We start from the raw sequence: 21,926 nt of genomic DNA on the forward strand, positions 1-21,926 counted from the left end.
GGCTCTGCCTGCTAACTTGTTTCTTGGTTAAGGAAAGTAGAAGTGCTTCTGTTCTCCTAATTCAATGACTCTGACTTGAGAAAACCAGAAACCTGAAGGGATGTAGACAGTGTGACTGTCCACTCCTGTGTCATTTTCAGGCTACACCATCCTAAAAACATGTATCAACCTAGATTTTGGATAACTAGAACACTACACTTAGAAAAGATTTAGTGTAAAAAAATCTTCAGGTTTCTGGTTTTCTCAAGTCAGAGTCATTGAATTAGGAGAAAAGCCACAAGAAAGAATCCCAAGATGCCGTCTGATGGCAGTGAAGTAGGGAGAGCTGGGACGGTGGGTGGGTGGGTGAAGTCTTTTCTCCCGTTCTGCCCACCACTGCAGTCTTCTGGCTGAGGAGATGCAGGAGAGAGTGTGAGTTGACAATGGATGTAAGTTCTAGACTGTAGGCTTAATAATGTGTAGAGGGTCCCTGTGTTTCTCAGAAACCTCCTGAAAGTTCAGCAGCCTCATGTGCCATGATGTTCACAGACACTTTTATGATAACCTCTTATTTTCTAACCTTCTGCAAACAAGGGTGTAGCCAGCTGGACAGCTGGCAGACAACTACCTTTCTAATAGATGGAGAGGGGTAGAAAACTTTGGTGACTTAATTTTATTCTGAACACTCAGATAGGTTAGAAAAGCAAGAGTAGAGGAGGATCCTTGGGAAGTGGACATAATGCAAGCAGGAGGCCCTCCCTGGAACCCTCAACTGCACTTAAAGACAAGGCAGACTTGGCCTGTAAGAAATAACCTCTGCACGAATTAACTGAGCTCCTGATGGTTTACAGTTATCAAAGCCAGAATGCTGCTTTCTTAGATGTCTTAGAAGAGTTGTGTGGTGGTGGTTTTTTTTTTAACCTTTGCAATTTCAAGTCTTAAGAATAGAAGGCTCTTCTGGCTACAGAGCTGGTATTTGTGATTGGAGCATCCTTCAAATAATGTTAGTGTGACGCCTGTCACTGCTGTAAAAGAAAACTGTAGCATGACAATGTGCATCAGCTAGGATTTTTGACTCTTGGGATGTAGCTCCCCCTGTGTGAGGTTAGCTATCCTAGTAGCTGAGATTAGATGACCAAATTATTTTTCCAAGGCCTCCAAATTGTCTCAAATGGCAACTAATTTTAGTCAAAATGAACTTATTCCAGATTTGAACTAAGGACTGAGAAGAGCAAGGCTGAATATCCCATTACAACAGCTATCCAGATTCTCCATAATACTGTATATTAAATCCTTATAATAAGCTGCTTTGTGAGTCTTGGTGCTGGTTCAGTATTTTCATTGCAGTGATTACCCTATGGTCTGTTGGCCAGCTGAAGCTGGAGTACTCTTTCTCTTGATACATTTCCATAACATCTCTCATCAGCCCAGTGAAACTTGTTGTTAAGGGCAGAGTTAATCTATTGCAGTCTGCCTTGCTGCGTTATGCCAAGAAACTTCATGTATTTCTTTCAGTTATTTCTGTGAGGACAGTTCACTTCTTTGGGAGAGTTTTAGCTCCATCAAGTTAGTGAACAATGCAGCTGCAAAGAAAGCTCTTGAAAACAGTCTCCCACCCCATCCTAAAAGTGGGGTCCCTATTGACTAAACTGACACCAAAATGGAGGCATTGTTCTACATACTGGATTTTAATATGTGTATGCATATGAATATTTAAGTATTTCTATTGTTCCAAAAGGAATTTGTGGGAATGTTTAAAAAAGGAACTAGGACTTATATATCCTTCAGTGATGTTGCTTTCTAGTTCCAATTCACGTCTATTGACTGCCACTCCTACTACATGCTTAGAACTTGTAACTGTGCCAGGCACTGGCAATACAGAAATGATTAAGGTGATTTCATGCTAGTAGAAGAGAAAACAAATAAATAAACTAAATTTCTGTGTGATATATGTAGAGGAGCCAAAACCCTCAACATTACCAATCACTGCTAAGACAGCCCAGCTGATTTTGCTTTGAATACTAGGGCTGGAGAAGTAAACACATTTGTCAGTAGCTGGTCAGCTGGAGTGTCCCAGATGAGAGATGTGCAGTGGAGTTGTCTCACCCAGCAAGAATGAATGGTGGGAAGACACCTCTGCTAACACCCCGCCCCCCTCCCACCCTCCGTCTGGTTTGCCCCCCTACCCCTGTATTCTCTCTAGCTGCTCATTTATGGTGCTTTCACCATTGTGATTTTTTTCCCTGGCTCTATTGTGATTTCCTGGCACGAGCTACACTTGGCTGGGGTCTCTCTTGGACCCCATCTCAAGAACAACATTCATTTGCCTGGCTTAGCATTCTCCCCTCCACCAAGCATCGAGGACTCCGCCCCAGCTGTCCTCCCTCCACCTGATGCCTTGTCTCTGGGCTCCAGGAATAGGTGCCAGTTCAGTTCTAGCTACACCCTCACTCAGTTCTCAGTAGGGCCAAGGTTTTTTTTTGTTTTGTTTATTCCCTCCTCAGGTCCCACCCTTACCTTCTTCCTGCCATTTTGAAAGAAAGTCCAGTGCTCTAACAAACTGAAAAATGTATTAAAAGCAAAAGTCTGGATCAAAAATTAAAATAGAACAAAACTAAAATCTAGAAAACTTTTACTTTTGTTATAGGACTTGTGCCTTCCCCCCCACCCCCCATCCTCCAGAGTGGTATGGGTTACTTGTGTACTAGAACATGAGAATCATAATGCCCAAAAGAGACTGCTGAGGAGAGTGTCTGAACCATACAAGATTCCTGTACCCAGAAGAAGCCTCCATTTGCTAGAGATCTTGTAGCTTATGCTTTTAGGATATTTTATACCAGTATTATCAATAGAAATATAATGTTAACCTCATGTGTAATTTTATTTTCTAATAACTACATTGAAAAAAGTAAAAAAAAAATATTTAAAATAATTTATTTAACTGAAAACATTCTCATTGCAAAGTACTACATAAAATTATTACTGAAACAATTTACATTGTTTTATTTTCATATTCAGCCTTAAAAATGTCAAGCCAGATGCTAAATTTTCAACAAGGCTTAATAAAATACTACCAAAGGAAGTGCTATTAGCAAAATGGTAGAATTTTGGAATGGAAGTCTGAGCCAAAAAACATCAATTTGGCAACAATATACAGACCAAAATACATGTGTGAGAGGTCTAAAATTCACTTAAGCAGTTGCAGTACCCCAGATGAGCATAAAACTGAGAATAACCACATTAAAGCCACATGTTTGAGAGGTCTAGAATCCACTTAAGCAGTTGCAGTACCCCGGATGAGCATAAAACTGAGAATAACCACATTAAAATGATGAAGAAGAGCTGTTTAACTTTACCTGTGTCAGCCTATCTCCCAAAGCCACACAGCTTAGTGCTGAGACTTGGTCTGTGATTTCTCCCTAAGGGAAGAATCAGAATGGAGCATAATCCAATATTCCTAGCCTTTTATGGTGCTACTTGAGGAGCAGTTTCTATCTTATCTCACCTGGAACACTGACGGGACTGGCAGAGTTTGAATACCTGGAGACAGCTCACTACAAAGGAAAGGGACAGGCAGGTTACCACAGCCTGCACATTTCAGCAAGATTTGGTGATGGCACACAAATAAAAGTTTATCATCAGGGAGGGAAGAAGAGGAGTAGAGTGTGCCTCCAATGTCTTGGCTCATCGTACAACAGTCAGACAACAGAGAGCACAAGACATTATTGGCTTCTGAAAAAAACAAAAAACAAAAAGCAAATAGTAACTCCTTCCCTCCCCCAGTTAGACACCTACACACACAAATCCAGAGAAAACATGTCATAGAAAAGATCTGAAAGGCTCCCACAGTCTTTAGTAAGGATGATTGGTGAAGTTCTTTTCCTGTTGATGCCACTCCATAAAAACTGTGAGAGATGGCAGTTTCTTCAAATGCACAGATACTAACAGAACATGAAGAATCAGGGAATGACGAAGGAACATGAAGAATCAGGGAAACACGATCCACTCAAAGGAACAAAAGAAGCTCAGTGAGCTAGCTTATAATAAAGATAGACAACTACATGGAAAATAATACATGAACAAAATGAGAATATCAACAATAAGAAACTATAACAAAGAACTAAACAAAAATTCTGGCAAAATAATGAATAACTGAACTGAAAAATTCACTGGAGGTCTTCAACAACATAGTTGAAGAAACAAGAGAGAAACAGTGAAATCAAAAAATCAAAGACAAGTCATTTAAAATTATCCAGAAGCCTAAGAAAAGGAAAGAAAAGAATGAAAACTAAACACATTATGGAAGTTCAAGAAAGGGAAGAGAGAAAGGACCAGAAAGTTTATTTAAAGAAATAATGGCTGAAATGATCGTCCCAGATTCATGAAGCTTAACAGATACAAATATGAGGAATTGAAAGAAGTCTATATCAAGACATATAATTAAATTATGAAAAATCATAGACCAAGACACATGATTAAATTGTCAAAAGTCAAAGACAATGAGATTTTTGAAAGCAGCAGGAAACAAGCACTCATTATGTATAAAGTAGCCATGTAAGACTGTCAGTGAATTTCTCATCAGAAACTTTGCATCCAGAAGGAAATGGAATTGTATTTTCAAAGTGCTGGGGGAAAAAAATGTTGGCCACCAAGAATACTATAGCCAGCAAAGCTATCCTTCAGAAGGAAGGAGAAATAAAGACTTTCCCAGACAAATGCTGAGGGAATTCATTACAACTAGATTTGTCTTACAAGACATGTTAAAGGGAGTTCTTCAAATTAAAATGAAAGGACGCTAGCCACATCAAAGCATATTAAAATGTAAAAATTACTGGCAAGATACATATATAAACAAATATAGAATAATATTGTATTGGTGTTATGTAAATCACTTTTAATTCTAGTGTGAAACACAAAAATATTGAAATGACTATAATTAACAGATACACAATATAGAAATTGTGTAAAAATTTGTGTAAATTGTTACAGCAATAACATAAATGTATGTGTGAAGTAAAATTATAGTTCCGCCAAACCAAATTTGTGTTTAATAAAAAAAAATTATGTTGATTCAACATTAAAAAAAAACAAAACAATACAAAGCATTTCTCAGTTTCACTAGCTATATTTCAAGTACTCAATAGCCCACATGTGGCTAACTGCTAACATATTGGACAGCACAGCTTTGTACAAAAAGTTCTTATTCATAAGCTTTACCTCACATTAGGTCAGCAAAATTTGGAAACTATTTTCCCCAGTGAGCCAACAACAGTCATTGAATAGGAAGAAGGGAAACAGGTCCTACTTACACTCTCTTGGTCTTTCAAAGGCTCCACAAATGACATCAATCTGCAAATTATTTCCTGTAATTTTAAACTTCTCTTCTTAAGCTTAATTTTTTTCAGAGAGAAGAAAACCTCAAATACAACACAGATGGCATTTACTAGTAAAATATAAATTTTCTTTATCCATAAACTTCCCATTTTGAGACTTTGCTAAGAAAATTAAAACTATAATTTATGTTAAATGTTTGTATAATAATTAAAAAATAACAAATACAATTTTAAATGGAAATCCAGCAAATAGAAAAAAACTATGTCTAAGAAAACACCCTATTCCATTGGAAGAGAGAAAGAGGAAGATACAAAGTAGAAGAAACAAGGAAAAAGCATGGTAAAAAAAAAAAAAAAAGATGAAAGAAATAGGTTAAAATTTATTATGAATAATAATAAATGCAAAAGGGATAAACTTTTATATTTAAAGTGGGAAAACCCAGATTAATAAAAGAATATAGCTCTATGCTATTTATGAGATCCACTTAAGATGAAATAATGCTAAAGGGAAAACAATGGGTAAGGATATAGCAGATATGCTAACCCTCCACCAAAAAAAACCTAATGTCAGCAACATTATATCCATTGACATAGAATTTAATATTGGGCTGTTATGCAGGTTTTAAATGTAATAAATTATTACTATCTCTAGCCACAAGAATAGATCTCAAAAATATAATAGTTCATGAATTAAGCAAGTTGCATAACAAATGAACAACATGATATGACTTATGTATAATTTAAAAATATATACAAAGCAATACCATGGTTATCCTGTTGATATGTACACAGTATATACAAATAATTTTTTAAAGCTGTGAAGGCTATACGCTAATTTATAGTATTGATTACATCGCAGAAATGGGGAATATTTTTGAAAAAGATGCATGCTAAAGAAAATTTCTGTTTTATCTGTACCTTTTTTTTTCATTTAAGAAAATGATGTAGATTTGTCTGTGATTTCCTTTAACATGTATTCACAGGAAAAAAACTGAAAGCAAATAAAGCAAAATATTCAGAGTATTTAATTGTCAATAGTGGGAGTAAGAATGTCTGTCATTTAATTCCTTGTACTTCTCTGTATTTTTTAAATTTCCAGAAAGAAAAGAAGAGGAGAGGGAGGGAAAGATCAAGGGATGGGGAGAAAATGACATAAGTAAATGATCTGTCCAGCTGTTATATTTTATAATTAAGAAGTAGACAAAGGCACAGAAACTAAACCTAGAAAATCGAGAAGACTTTGGAAGTTTCACAGTTGGTTACAGAAGTGAATTGTCCCACCTTCTTTATCATTGCCTGTCTAAGGTAACCAATGTTTTCAGTACTTAATAAAATAATGTCAACATTTTTGGTTGCTTTAAATTTTTCTTAATGTTCTCATTCAGAGCCATGTGTTTAATTTTTAAAATCTTCAATATTTTAAGTTGCCAATCTGTTGCTGCTTTCAGATTTCAAAGAACCAGGGGAATAATATTTCATAAGCCCGTAAAAATGTTAAAAGTCTTTTACCATTTAATTACGTTACACAAAGTTATGGATCCCAGCTTAATAGCTGCTGTATAGGAAAAGAAAGTTTGGTAAAGACCAGAGTTGCCCAGTAAAGCAAGCACTACTACATTTTATTGCTTCATGTAACTTTACTTACAAGATATATTTGCAGTAAACCTTGTATAAGTTTTCATGACAATGTGGATAGGTAAATCTGAGAAAGTGGTTGGAGCTATTTTGTTTTAAAGACTAGAGGCATATTGCTGTTATAGCTCATCAGCCAGGGTATCCTGTTACCTTTGAAATCATTGATCAGTTCTATGTTAAAAAAAAAAATTACACATGAATTTTCACCAAAGACTTTAGATAATACATGTCCAACAGTGTAATAACTTTCCACATTACTCTTTTCATATGCTATCCCAAAACTATTACCGTCTTTTAGACAGGATATTCGAATCCGTCAAGTATTTATTAATCAGCTACTGATTTTATCCTTCCTTTTACCTCACAGAATTATTTTATTCCATTATTGTATATGTGTGTGCGTGCATGTGTGTGTGTACAGTCCTAAATTATTTCGGAGGAAAGTTTTGTTTCTTAAGTTTAAAGCCTCTGTAGACAAAATGAGCCTTTGAAGGCACATTTTACTTTTTGGTTTCTGTAAGCATTACTGACATGAGACTTAAAAAGTACAAAACAGTATAAAATAACAATAAAGAAATAACAAATTGGAAAAATCCATCACAATTTGAGACTAGGTTATAATCATCAGAAGACCAGACATGAATTTCGGGAGTACAGAAAGCAGGTAGATGATGGGGAAGTGTTGACTGGAACAAGACTGTTTTCTTCAACTAATGTAAAATATTGAAGGAGATCAGGGAATGTTGCCTCAAAATATAACACTTTAGTATGCTGATTACTTTGAAGTGAAACCTGTGGAGAAGAGCAGATGCAGGCAGAGATTTTCTCTGAGCTCCCCTTATCTCCCTAGAGAGAGATCTTCCAAAATGAACTCAATGGTCATGAATCTCCTTCCCAGAAACTTATCAACTCAGATCACAGGAGAGGAGACTAGAGGCTGACCTTACATACAGACTATCACTTCTCCTTCTGAGAACTGCTTCTAGCCAATCAGCATTATCTGAGAGCCTTTTATATCTGTATATCAAGACCTTTATTCACCTTACAATTCCTCTTCTGACCCTCCCATAAATTGTGCCACCCCATACCAAGAATCCCCAAGCCTCTATTCTTTTCTGCAATTCAGGATGCTCTATAAGCTTCAATATGAGATCCTCCTTGGTGTCTCATATTTTGTGAGACTCCCATGCATATGTACATAATTAAATATAGTTTTTCTCCTATTAATGCATCTTATGTCCATTTCATTTGTAGCCCAGCCAAGGAACCTAAAAGGGTACTGGAAAGTCATTTTCCACTCTCCTACAGTATGAAAGAGTAAACAAAGCAGGCGTATAAAGTTTGGTGTAGATTATTAATTGCAGATCTGCTATGGAACCTCTGATCTGCCTCGTCTTCCACTATTCTCTTCTCCTACCTCTGCATATACAGGACAACTGACAGTGGCAGTGTTTATCCACAGGTCACAACTAAAGAAATGCTCAGAAGAAGCTAATCAAGCTTCCTAGAAATAACCAGTTTTGGGGTATGAATGTACATGTGCCATAGCAAATCTATCTTCAGTTTGGCAGATGATGGCCACTCTACCATTCCCTGCTGCAGCCAGTTGTGAAGTCTGACAGGAGGCTAACCTGACCCATGCGCACAGCTCAAGAATGGCCCTACACTCAGCAGGGAGGTCTGCTGAGAAAGCAGACTACAAATCTGCACAAGCTACTAATATTAGTCAACCATATGCCTTTATGCCAAACATAAACAGACAACCAAGAAAGTTGAGGAAAGCCAACAGTACACAAGAGAGGGCCTGAGGAGAAATACACAGCAGTTAATCCTGAAGAAAGTAAAGATAACTCAGGAAACTTAGGTAAATTTCTAATAAATTAGGAAATCCAAGAATGGAAGAGACTTATTCAAATTGAAAACTAGAATTTCTGAAGTTTTCAATAGGAGGCTGGAAAGAAACTTATGAACACTTCCCAGAATGTAGACCAAAAAGAAAAGAAAATCTAATATAAACATGCGGAGACATAGAAGACTAATTCAGAAGATCAAACATATATGAGGAGTTCCAGAATCTAAGAACACAGAAAATAGAGGGAGCGGGGGAATTTTTAAAATTTTTGAAGAAAATCCTTCTCCTGAGCTAGAAAAAGGCATGAATCTTTGTATTGAAAGACAGCATATAATATCAATCAGAAATGAAAGAAAATTTACTCATATTTGTACATAAACTACATAGGTTATTAAACACCAATGACAAACTCTACAGTAGAAAAAATGAAACAGCTAATATAGATGGGAATACAAATTTGATTTGCATCAAATTTCTTTTCAGAAATGCTAGATATAGGCAATGGAGGGATGGAGGCAGCAAACCATATTGCCACGTATGTACCTATGCAACAATCCTGCATGATCTGCATATGTACCCCAGAACATAAAGTACAATGAAATGTATATATAAGTGTGTGTGTGTGTGTGTGTGTGTGTGTGTGTATATATATATATATATATATATATATATATATATATAAAATCAGAAATGTTGCATGCTAAAACTAGTGATGTGATGGCTTCATAATTCTGAGAGGAAATTATGTTGAACTTAAAGTTCAATACCCAATTAAATTACCAATCACTAAAAGACAAAACAATGACCTGTTCAAATAGGTCTGAGAAAATGTTGCTTTCTCCTTTCTCTAAAATGGTCTTTGGAAATGTACTATTGCAAAACTAAAAAGGTACCCAAGAATAGAAAGGTGTGTGTCAAGACCCAGTTGGTATTATAGAGAAATATTATAAAAAGAATTCTTAGAATGATAATTGTGCAGCAGGCCTAGAAAGCAACCACTCAAAATCAGAATAGGCAGCCGGGGGTTCTCTGTAGGATGTCTTTAAGAAGAAAGTGAGATCACTGTAACAGATAGCATGTTTAGAAAGCTTGCTATGCTTAGTGATTTTACATGGATAGTATTATCTTGAGAACTGCAAAAAGAGAGAATGAAACAAGGAATGAAAATTAGAAATACTAAGAAAATAATCTGTAAAAGGAAGTTATAATGTAAATATAAAGCAAACTAAAATGGCATACTTGTGAGCAAATAATGGAATATGATAAGATACTTTTCTTGAATTTAATGTGTGTGATAGTTTCTTTCAAAAAGTCCAGTTTTTGTGTCACAGGATTACATTCCCTCCCCTACTTGTCATTTTACACACTATGTATTTCTGTAGCCTTTAATGTTTACATGATTTAATATTATCAATGCTGTTTATGGGTCTTCAGCTTTCAAAATCATTTCATTGACATATCATGCAAGACAATTATAGATTCTGAGAATAATGTATATCTTACCAAGTTTGATTATTTCAGAGTACTGATATAGCTCACATAAATTCAGATAGCAGAGCTAGGAGCAAAAAGAAGATATGTAAGGACGCTCGTTTTTAAATTTTATATCTAACTTTCTTAAGAAGTAGAAATAGGGACTTCAGTAAACTGTCTAATGATAGAAAGACACCCAAATAACTAAAAATATAACTTAAAAAATCAGTAGACGTAGGTGAGAAAGGGAGGTAGAGACACTTGGGCGAGCTGAATTTGTACCTTTCAAAGTGGGTTGAGGTTACGTGGAGGGATGGAGATGCCAAAGCAGAATTAATCATGAAAGTAACGAAACTTAAGCCTGAAGCTTAAGAACCTCTGAAGGGTCCTTACTTGTCCAGGCCCCTTCCAAGGCCTAGAAATTATATATATATATGTGTGTGTGTGTGTGTGTGTGTGTGTGTGTGTGTGTGTGTGCTGTCATTTGAATTATATTTCTTTAAAAGACTCCCATAGAGTGAATATCCTTCCAGCTACACAAAACCTACATCTGGCCCTGGAGGTGACGAGCTGGAGATTGAAGAGGTTGAACAATTTACCTTTGGGGAAAAACCTGGGGAGGCAGAGTTCTGAGAAACTTTTGTCCTTTAATTTGACTTACTAATGCTGTTTACACTCTTGAGTTATATATACATATAGCTTGCTTAGCACTGTAATTTACTTTGCATTATTAATTAGCATGTTTTCCCCCTTTCTGTGCTTATCTTCCTTTATTATATTGTAATCCCCATCTCTCCCCCATTTCCCCTTTTACAATCCCCTTCCCTGATCTTTTGTCCACCATTCCAAACAACTAGACATAAAGTCATTCACTTGGAAAGCAGAAAATGAAAACTGCAAATCCTCTTTTATTAATTTCAGTAGACACTCTTCTGAGTGAAAGACAATATTTGGGTGTTATTTGCAGAACAAGATTTTTTGTTTGTTTGTTTAAAGAACATATTTTAAAAATACCCAGGTGCTGATGAGGAGGATGAAGGTCAGGAACCATGGTCCATGAAAAGTGAGATGAGACACTGAGATACATGCTCCATTGCCGGTGCTGTGGGAGGTTGAATTAGTGCCTCTTTGTTTTCATGGTGAGTGTGGCCAGCATATTACCAGTCAATTATCTGTTCTGCATCTGGAGAGTCTGTCTGGAACTCCCGTCTGATTCCTGGTTCAATGGCCAAGGACATCTGTAGGCCCCTGGAAGAGAATATAATAGCATGAGGGGGTAGAACTTGCCTCTGGCCAAAGAAAGGGTAGACAGAGACAGGAGAGTGGTGAACTCTACAGTTCTGGCCATGAGCAGTACATTTCTTACCTACAAGCAAATGAAGAAAAGAATACTGAATCTTAGTGACAAGTTTCTTCACCCTCCCCAAGAAACATATTGTATAATTACATAAATAAAATACATAATGTATAAATTTTATGTCACATATATATATATTTCACCCCCCAACACACTAAAACATTTACTGAACTCTAAATATTCCCAAGGCTAGTCTGCTAAATCTGAACTGATGGAGTCCAATGGTGTAACTATTTAAAAGTGCCTAATATATTGTGCCTAATTGCTTTCAAAAAGTCTTGGACCAGTTCATACTTCCACTGGCAGTATATGAGCTTACTTCCTCTAGGCAATGCTATTTTTATTGTCAGTTATTTTCAGGGTTGACATAATGAGGGGGAAAGAACACTGCATTCTGTTTTACCTCTGCTTCTTATTTGTCAAGTGTTTCTGGAACAGCCCTTGCATCTCCCCAGGCCTCAGTTTCCTCACCTGAAATTTAAGTGGGATGACATCATTGGTCCTAAAATCAAGCACTGACCTCAAGTCAGCAGCTTTTGATAGCAGAAAATACCTAGAATTTGATAGGGATGAAAATTTTAAGACTCCACCCAGAGACACTAAATAAGAAATTCTGAAATTAGGCCCATCAGTCTGTGTTTGTGACTAACTATGAACAAGCCTCAAGGTGATTCTGATGCAGCTAAAATTTGAGAAGTACTGTATTGGATAATATCTAAGTTCCATTTTAGTTCCAACACCTTGATCGATCATTTTCAAGCAGATAAGAGAACCAGAGAAATATTCAATGGGGGTTTGTTGGCATGACTTTTTGGTATACATGAGAACTGAACTTGACAGAGATATTGTTGCATCTGGTTTCTCAAACATTTTCAACAGCATCCCATGATGTGTTTGATTTTACTGTAGAAAAACAAGATTACCAACAATGAGTTGTGGTGACAAGAAGCAATATGGTATAGTGGATAAGAGACTGCTGTGACATCATGTAAACTTGAGTTTGAATCATGGCGGATGCTTAGCTTACTAGCTGTATACTTGGAGCTCAGTGTCCTATACTGCAACATTGAAATAATTAGAGTATGTACTCCATCGAATTGTGATAAACATTAAATAAGGTAAGATGCATAAACTAAATCTAGTGCCTAGCATATAGAAAGTGTTTATTCTTGTACATTATTATTAATTATTAAAAATATGTTAAAATATATTAAAAAGATTAAAAGCTCAGATTATTTGTGTAAAAGCAGTAAGTCCAATAAGAAATAAATAACACTAAAAGCTCAAAAAATCATTAATGAATTAACCTGGGCCAAGAAACAGGTGAGCTGTAGAATGGTGGGAAGACATAGTTACAGGAAATATGCCATGCAGTTTGTTCTATTTCAGTAAAGATATCTTGAAGCTATGTATAATCACTCTTTGCTAAAACTACTATAGGATAGGAAAGGATAACATGTTTCTCCCCAAAAGCCAGTATACTGAACGTTTATTATTCTCTTTGGCAATTTTGTGTCCTTTTTTTTTTATTTCACAAAACCTAACAAAGTAGGGTAGTGTCTATTTATAATCAAATGACCTAATTTTGAAGGTCCTTCAGGGGAACTGTACCATGACACTAAGCAGGGTGTTTCCTACACAAGTGACAGCACACTTTTTAATTACAAATGAATTCCTTTCAGGCCCAACCTAGCTTCCCTTGCTTTTACTGTAGCCCTGTCCCAGTTCCTAGAAATGTTGACTTTAATCTTCTACACCAAGTGACATTCATGTTCACTCTGTATTCAACTTTTCATTACTGGGTTCCTTCAAACAAACAGTATCTCTGTGTGACTCTAATTCTCACAGTAAAAATATGATGCTTTCCTGCATTTTCTCAATTTATCAGCTAATTTTTCTGTTGATTGGAATTTGGAAAAACATAAATTTTCCAAAAACTGCTGGGAAGGACTTTCTACAGAAACACTAATCCCTATAATTTGCAATCCCATCCTGGAAAGAGGTCACTTATTTTAAACAACCAACAATATAAACTTGCTCTCTTTTGTAAAACAATTTTGTCACATTGTCAGTGGGCTGGTTCAGGTTCTTGACTTTGCCACACAAAAGAACCTGAGTGGAAGTCCAAAGTAAGAGTAGGCAAAGAAGTGTACTGCAAAGCAAAAGTATACTCAGAGAGGCAGAGTAGGCTGCTCAAAGCTATTGACAGCAGCTAGTGCCTCAGTAGGGATTCCTTTTGTGCAAGCTATTCATACATATTCATAAATACCGGTGAGATTAATAATGCACAGGTGGACATGCAGTTGGAGCATGCGCTCAGTATCTACATGCTCTAACATGAATGGCATGGGTTATTAGCATATAAAATCTCCACCTGGAGGTGTGCTTTTTACTATTTAAAGAAGGAAAATGTCACTGTAAGGTAAAACTCAAGCCTAGCTGCATGTATTGGATGCTGGCAATGTTCTTAGTTTCCCCCAAGGCAGGAATTTGTAGCTAATAGCTTCTTGGGCTTTTGGTACTGACTGGCTGGAGACTGAGGAAGCTAAGGGTTTTTTTTTCTTTTCCCCAAGCTATATTGGGTATTAGGCACTTGTAACTATCTGGTGGTCTGCTGGTGTCCTGTAGGACTGCTTATCTTGCAAAAGAGTTAGGTGCTGTTGCACAAGGAACCCACAGCAAAAGAGCCCACCGGGCTTTACACTAGAGGACAAGGCAGTATGGCCTCCTAATCTTACTTATCTTGCTTCAATATGTACATGTTTGTTGTCACCAAAACCTGTATGGCTAATTTCCTTGTCCTTGAAAACCTAGCTTTTGATGTTCTGATAGCTTACTGTAGAACAAGTCAAATCTACTTTCCATGTCATCATGATTTGCTCATTAACCTCCAAAGCCCAGGTACATACAGATTTCAGAAAATGTGGTTGGCAAGAGAACATTAATTTGAAGAACTGAACTCGCAAACATTAATTCATTCTACGAAAATGTATGATCACATAATAAAAGCCAGACATGCATTAGAATTGGGGTCATATAAAAAATAGGACATAAAAAAGAATAGCACACATATCATTTGTTTATATAACTGATCAAAGATTGTTGATCAGTTACATAAACAAATGATAGGTGTTCCTGTAGAGAGATGTACATAAAGTAGTGGGGTGGGAGAGTTTTGGTAGAACTTCATAGAGGATAGACCTGAAGGTGAGTAGGAGTTCATGTGAGAAGAAAAAGGGGAAAATATTCGAGCTTCAAGGACTAACATATATAAAGACATTTCCCTTTAAAAATCCTTATGAAAGTTGCTAGACTGTACAAAGACCTGATGTGATCACACATGTGTTGGCCACAGGGTTCTGGGTGGCCAGAGTGAAGTATGCATTGAGCAAAGCTGCCATTGTTGAGATGAAGCTGGAGAGAATTTATTATCCAAAGACGATTGTAATAGAGCTGCACAGGCATTGCATGCCATTCTAAGTTTAGACAATCTGTGAGCAGTGGAAAGTTATTGGAGGTTACTGAAATTATTAAATTAGCTATGCCTCATTACATTCCCCTATCCAGCAATTTGATAGAAGAAGCTTCTGAGGCTGTTCTCTGTGATTCTTGGTTCTGTTAGTTAGAAAACTGTCAATTTGAGAAATTTATTTATGATTCAATTCTCCTGACGAAACCAACTTAACTGCTCAAATTTCAGTTTTGCTGAACTGATACTTATTTAAGATCTTCCATATGCCACACATTATTGTTGGTATTGTGTATACAAAGAAGGGTAAGGCAGATGCTCTACCACAGATGATTTTTTAGTCAATGGAGCAACAGACATCTAAGTGGATAATACCAGAAAGTATGTACAAAACACTGTGAGCTTATCCTAGTTGGGCTTTCATGGGGTATTATGAAAGATTTCTTAGATTCTGTTATATTTGACTATTTACTGTGAGTCATAAATAAATCAGAGTCAGAATTCAAAAGTTAACTAGGTTGGATGAGAACAGAGAGGACACAGATGCTGAAGTAATTTCTCTCTCATCCTGTCTCATGGTGAAAACATAACAAAAAAAATATAGGCAATCCTCATGTGGAAGCTCTGCAAAAAAAACACATGGTGTCAATATCAAAAGTGAATTTGGATTTTATAAACATAACAAAAAAATAGATGACCCAGAAGTTCTGTGAAAGAATAGACAGTTTCAATATTAAAAGAGAATCATAAATTTTCTGCGGTAATTTTAGAAATATGGCTTTTAGAGTAATTGGAATTCATTAAAAAATAAACTATTGAAATTATCTACCTAATGAAGGAACTGTTTCCAACTACTTAAAATGTGTGTTTCGGGTTAGACACAGCCCTTCTTTGTTCATACTTGAATGATTCTTTCTTCTTGTCACTAATTCATTGAACACAATACTTCTTCTGTGTAGCCAGTATAGTCTCAATTTTTTAAAAAAATTAAGAAACACAGAGAGGGTAAGTAATTCACCCAAAGCCACACAGTCAGAGAGTGTTTGAGAAAGAACAAAATTGAAGTTCCTGACTCTCAACCCAAGATGCAGTTCATTAGGCCATGTAACTTCCTCTTGAAAATAGTTATACACACCATAAGGCTATTTTTTCTTGTTTTCACAAAACATGTAGTCACTGTTTTTTATATTAAACTCTTGGAAGCTCTGGGAATAAATTAGTTTCCTTGAAAACACTTAAACAAATCTGTCCACATTGGTTTGTTATTTTATGGCTGCTCATGAATGTTGGATTCCTGGCATTGTTTTTATTTTTTTTAAGGGAGTGGTGATTTGTTTGCCTTTACAAATGTATGTCTAGTATGAGATTGGTTTACTCTGCTATTTTGTGTAATAAAACTTTGGCTATATTGGATCAAGCACAGTACTAGGAATGACTCTATATTTGTAGTTTTGCTATGTAGTAATCAGTTACTGTATTTCCAAGTTTGTTCAAAATACTCTGACTCCAAAGTATTTGCATCTTACAGGGTAACATCTTTTTACCTTCTATTATATTCCCTTTAGAGTATTGGAGCAGAATACATCTAAAAAGAATGAAAATGGACATTTTCTAGTTCATTTTTCAGACATCCAAATTAAATGAGAGGACCCTGGTATCATAGCCAAATAACTTCTAAACATCAAGTACCTACTTTCCTTGAGCAGAGATTGCCTTTATGGTCATTTTGTTACTGATATTGGATAAATCAACAAATATTTGTCTGTAATATGTGGTAATTGTTAGGATTATTTCCTCTTTCATCTTGGATTTTCTTTTTGTTCTATACTGCCACCCTATTCCTTCTCCTCCCTTTCTTGTCTCTCTGAGACTTTTCTTCCTCATTTCCTCCTCTCTTCTCCTCTGAGCATCTACCATATAGCCGGCCCTCTGCTAGGCACTGGAGGTAGGAATTTAAGACACGTTCTGTTTACAAACATATCATCTACTGTTGTTGTTTTTTAAAAGGTTTGACTCTCATAGAAAAGACGAAAAGCTTGCCAACCTCATTTTCTAACAGTTCCTACTTTAGTGAAAAAAGGAAATGATGATAATGAAGAAGTAGAGAATACTATAATAAAACTTGTACTAAATTTTAATATGTCAGAGAGATAATTTTGTTTAATCATTAAGATTGTAGACTGTTGAGCCCAACTGTCTTTGTTTGAATCTTGAGTCTGCTTTTTTGAGTTGTTTAACCTCCTAGTGCTTTAGTTCATTTATCTGTAAAATAGGGATGTTAATAATTCCTATGCCATTGGGCTGCTGGGAAGGCTAAAGCTTATAGAAAACTGTCTGCTGCATGGTAGGCATTATACACATAGCCATTAATATGGTTACTGTTATTAATAATATTCCTAAGTTATTTGAAAAGGTAAAGACTATGCACTTAAAAATAGAAGAAATGTGTTACATTTCAGCATATCTAGAGGCCTGTTCCGATTCTGGGGGGCTGAGGACCATACTTGAGAATCATGTATTAATGAAAAAATCGGTGGTAGAGATGTTATACTAGAAGCATGCTCAGGACAAGTTTCAGGATGCACAGTGGAGAGAAACATGAAAATAAGGCCTCAGATGCATTGGTCATTCTGAAGAAGATTAATTACTTGTAGGCAGATAGAGTTGGGTCTTATTGTTTGATTCACTCAGCCACTCTGTATCTTTTAATTAGATAGTTTAATCAATTAACATTCAACATTATTATTGATAGGTATAAACTTACTCCTTCCATTTTGTTCATTTTCTAGTTGTTTTGTGCAGATCTTGTGTTTCATTCTTCCTTTCTTCCTTAGTGGTTTGTTGGCTTTCTTTAGTGGTATACTTTCATTCTTTCCTTTTTATCTTTTGTGTGTCTACTATAGCTGGTGCTTCATGATTTCCTGAGCCCTATATAAAATGTCTCATACTTATAACAGCTTAATTTAAGCTGATGACACCTTAATTTTGCATACATGCACAAACTCTCCCTTCTTTCATGTTTTTTAAAATTAATGGCAGATTTTGTATCTTGTTATAATAGTTTTTAAGCAAGTAATTCTAGCTTTAGTTGTTTTTAAGTGTTTTGGTTTTTGGCTTTTACACTAGAGATAATATTTAGTTATCCACTGTTGTTACAGTATTAGAGTGTTTTGGATTTGACAATATATTTGCTTTTACATGTGAGTGTTTTACTTTCACATGATTGTGTTACTAATGTCCTTTAGCTTCAAGAAACTTTTTAGCATTTTTAGTAATGCAGGTCTTGTGGCGATAAACTAAGCTTTGATTTTTCTAAGAAAGTCTTTATTATCCCTTTGTTTTTTGAAAGAGAACATTGCTACTGCTGGATTTAATATTCTTGGTTAGCACTCTTTTTCTTTCTATATTTTGAATATATTATCCCACTTCTTGTTCACTTGCAAGATTTCCAATGAGAAGTCTACTAATAATATCATGAGGGTTCCCCAACATGTGACAATTTGCTTTTTCCTCACTCTTTGTCTTTAGCTTCTGACAATTTGATTACGATGTTTTGCAATGTGGACTTCCCTGGATTCATCTTACTTGGTGTTCTATGGGCTTCCTGGATCTGACTTTTTAATTCCTTCCTGAGACTTGGGGAGTTTCTGACATTATTTTAAAAATATGTTCCATTCCCTTTTTTCTTTTTTTTTCTTCTTCTGGCATGCCAATTATGCATAAGTTGTTCTGCTTGATGGTGTCCGATAAGTCTCTTAAGCTATCTTCACTCCTTTTTATCCTTTCTTTCTCCTCTGATTGGAAGATTTCTAGTGATTTGTCTTCAAGTTCACTGATTCTTTCTTCTGCTTAATCTAGTCCATTTTGGACTACTCAAATGAATCTTTCAGTTTTGTTATACCATTCTTCAGATCTATGATTACTGTTTAGCACTTTTTTATACTTCCTATTTTTTTTTGTTGTTGAAGTTCTCATCTTATTCCTGCATTGCTGTCTTGACCTCTGTGAGCATCTTTATGATCATTGTTTTGAATTATTTGCAGGATAAATCCCAAAACTTTGCTTCATTTAGGTCAGTTTCTGAATATTTATCTTGTTCTTTTGTTTGGAATATATTCCCCTAGTTGTTTTCCTTGATTCTCTGTGTTGGTTTCTGCACGTTAGATAGACACCTACCTTTTTCCATCTTGTTAGACTGCACTTGTGGAGAAGAAGGTTTTCACCATTCCATGCAGCTAGAGATTTTAAGCTGCCTCCCAAATCTTTGTGTTTGTCCAGACTGCTGTCTCTGTTTTTGTGGCCCCCTGGGGCTTAGGATATGCCACATCTTGTCAATACCCTGAGACTGGTATGATAGGCATCATGCTCCTTAGATGTAGCTGGAAAGGTTGAGTGTTGTGAGTTTGGGTGTTATATGTAAGTTCCAGTTTTTTCTATCTTCACAGTGAAGCTGGGCTGGGTGTAGGTGTTTATTTCCTACTCTCTCTGGGCTAAGCCAGGGAGAAGATCTTTGGAAAATATCTGTGTTCACTTTCAGCCTACTCCTTCTGATCCTGGAGAAATAGCTGCTGGAAATGGGCTCATTATACATCCACCTGTTTGTTTTCTTTTGTCTTGAACCACTCAGGGTTGCAAAGACCCACTGAAAATCTAGAACTAGGTCATCAAGGAGACAGTCCCCTAAGTGGGGGCTGTGGAAGTTGTGGTGCTCTGTGCATGATCAAACTTCTTCCCAAAAGATTGGGCATTCCTGGATTTATCTCTGGAGTAAGCTCAAAGGAGATCTCATGAAGTGTGGAACTCTGGTTCTGGCTATTAAAAATTAGTGTTTTTGTACACTGTTAGCTCCCACTGTAAGTTTGTTAGAAACCACGTCGTCAAGCAGCCACTGGGACTGTGTGTCATAAGTATCTTCTAGAGAGAAAGTGAGAGCTGAATGCTCATGTTCCTTTCCTGTACTGCTCCAAGGGAGTGTAGTCCCTGGAAGTGTTCGGGCACCCATTTAAAACCACTTCTTTGTTCTGGGATCAAGGAGACTTACATATGCACAGGCCCTTCTGTTTTCAGAACTAATAGGTTTATGAGAGAGTCGTTCAGAAGATAGCTTTATCTAGATTTATGATTACTGTTTAGCACCTTTTTATACTTTCTATGTTGTTGTTGTTGTTGAAGAGCTGCTGATGTGTGTCCTAAACCCTTTCTGGGGATAAACAGAAAGAAATGTTTCCTTCTTTTTTTTTAAGGCCCTTTCTGCATAGCTCCAGGAGGATAAAGTCCCTGGAGGTACTTGTATGATACTTTATTAGGCCAAGAAGATACCTTCTTAGCCTAACAGTCCCTTCTGCTCCTAGTGCTACCAGTTTTATGATGCACTACCTTAAGTGGATGTTGTAAAAGCTAGTGCTCTCAGTGTGAGTACAATTTCCTCCCATGCGAGGTGGTGGGTTGATGATTGCCTCTTCAACTCCCCAGTGTAAATTAGTTAGAAGTTCGTATCTTCAGTTAGCTACTGGATGGCTGTTTTTAAAATCTCTTCTGGAGGGAAACAGGGAGCTATGTTTTTGAGGCTCCTTTTTGGCACTGCTCACAAGGGGACAGAATCCCTTAAAGATCCTGTGTGCCCGTATAAAACTACTGCTTTATTTCCTAGGGTCTAAAAGAATATGGCTGCGTTTAATCCCTTTTGCCCTAACTGTGTGAATTAAGAGTCAAACTGTGAGGAAACTTGGGGTCAAGGCCCTGTGTATGAGATCCAGACCTTCCTCTACACAGGGGAAAACTGGGCGTTGGGGATTCCTTTCCTACAGACATGGTGCATGTCTGTGGTGGGGCCATGGCCTAGTGTGCCTCAGTTTCTCTTACCTATTTGATATGTATATTTCAGCTTCTCAAACTCACAATGTATACATTTTCCCAGTTACTCAGTGTGCAGAAGTCTCTCAACTGATCTCTGACTTTCTCTCAACAGGAACTGATATAGATAGATGTTAATTTAGTGTCTCTGGGTAGATAGAGGCATAGAGGCAGAGTCAGAAGCTTCCTATTCTGCCATATTAGTGATGTCCTTGTGAAATAAACTTAACAATATAAAAGTAATACATACTTGTAGCAAAAAATTCAAGTGCTATTAAAAGGTATTAAATAAAAAAAAGTTCAACTTTCTTCTTATCCTCCTACCATACCTCATTCTCTCTTCCAATATGACAACTCAAAACTTTTCTGTGTAGTCTTCTAAACATTTATCATATCAATACAATAAATAATTATTTTTCTGTCTATTTTAACATTTTTAACATAAGAGGGAATCACCTATACATACTTCTCTGCAAATTACTTTCTTCCCTTTAGCAATGTCTCTTGGCCAATTTGCCAAATTATCTCAAATATACTAACTTCCTGATTTTTTTAACCACATATGTATTATTCCAACATTTGGATATATGCTGGAATAAGTACTTAACAAGCAAACGTGAACATCTACATGTGTATGTGTGTGGATTAGATGTATATTTTAGTGTACCTGTATGAGTGGAATTTATGCATTTTAGATTTTTATTTATATTGCAAGATTGTATTAAAGAGTAATTTTATTTACCTCTTTTCTGGATTCAGTGAGGGGCAGGCACTTCAGCAAAATTCTTAAGAAATGAAAACACATTGCAAAAGGCTAACATCGATGATTTGGATTTGGATATAGTCAGAGGAAGGCCATTAGGATATTAAAAACTATCCTAAAAGAAGCCATATAACATGAGAAAGGAAATGAGGACTTAGCCAAAGAAGGTTTGAAATAGAGAGGGCAGAGACATGGGAGAGAAACAGAGGGTT

At 36.3% G+C, this 21,926-nt stretch overlaps 1 protein-coding gene across 16 annotated transcripts in view; it reads left to right on the plus strand.

Moving 5' to 3' along the window:
- CCDC91 (coiled-coil domain containing 91) overlaps positions 1–21,926 on the plus strand; it is a 476,760-nt gene that overhangs the window by 371,203 nt on the left and 83,631 nt on the right. For 11 of the 16 annotated variants that reach the window (XM_074402990.1, XM_074402983.1, XM_074402984.1 and 8 more), the window contains one exon: positions 11,291–12,747. The exons of 3 other annotated variants lie outside the window; for them this stretch is intronic. The gene's annotated coding sequence lies outside the window, so the exon portion shown is untranslated. The remainder of the gene's footprint in view (positions 1–11,290; positions 12,748–21,926) is intronic. 2 more of the 16 variants (XM_074402980.1, XM_074402981.1) reach the window with 2 other exon arrangements.

Source organism: Saimiri boliviensis, chromosome 7 (genome assembly GCF_048565385.1).
Source record: "Saimiri boliviensis isolate mSaiBol1 chromosome 7, mSaiBol1.pri, whole genome shotgun sequence".
In the NCBI taxonomy this organism is placed as follows: Eukaryota; Metazoa; Chordata; class Mammalia; order Primates; family Cebidae; genus Saimiri; species Saimiri boliviensis.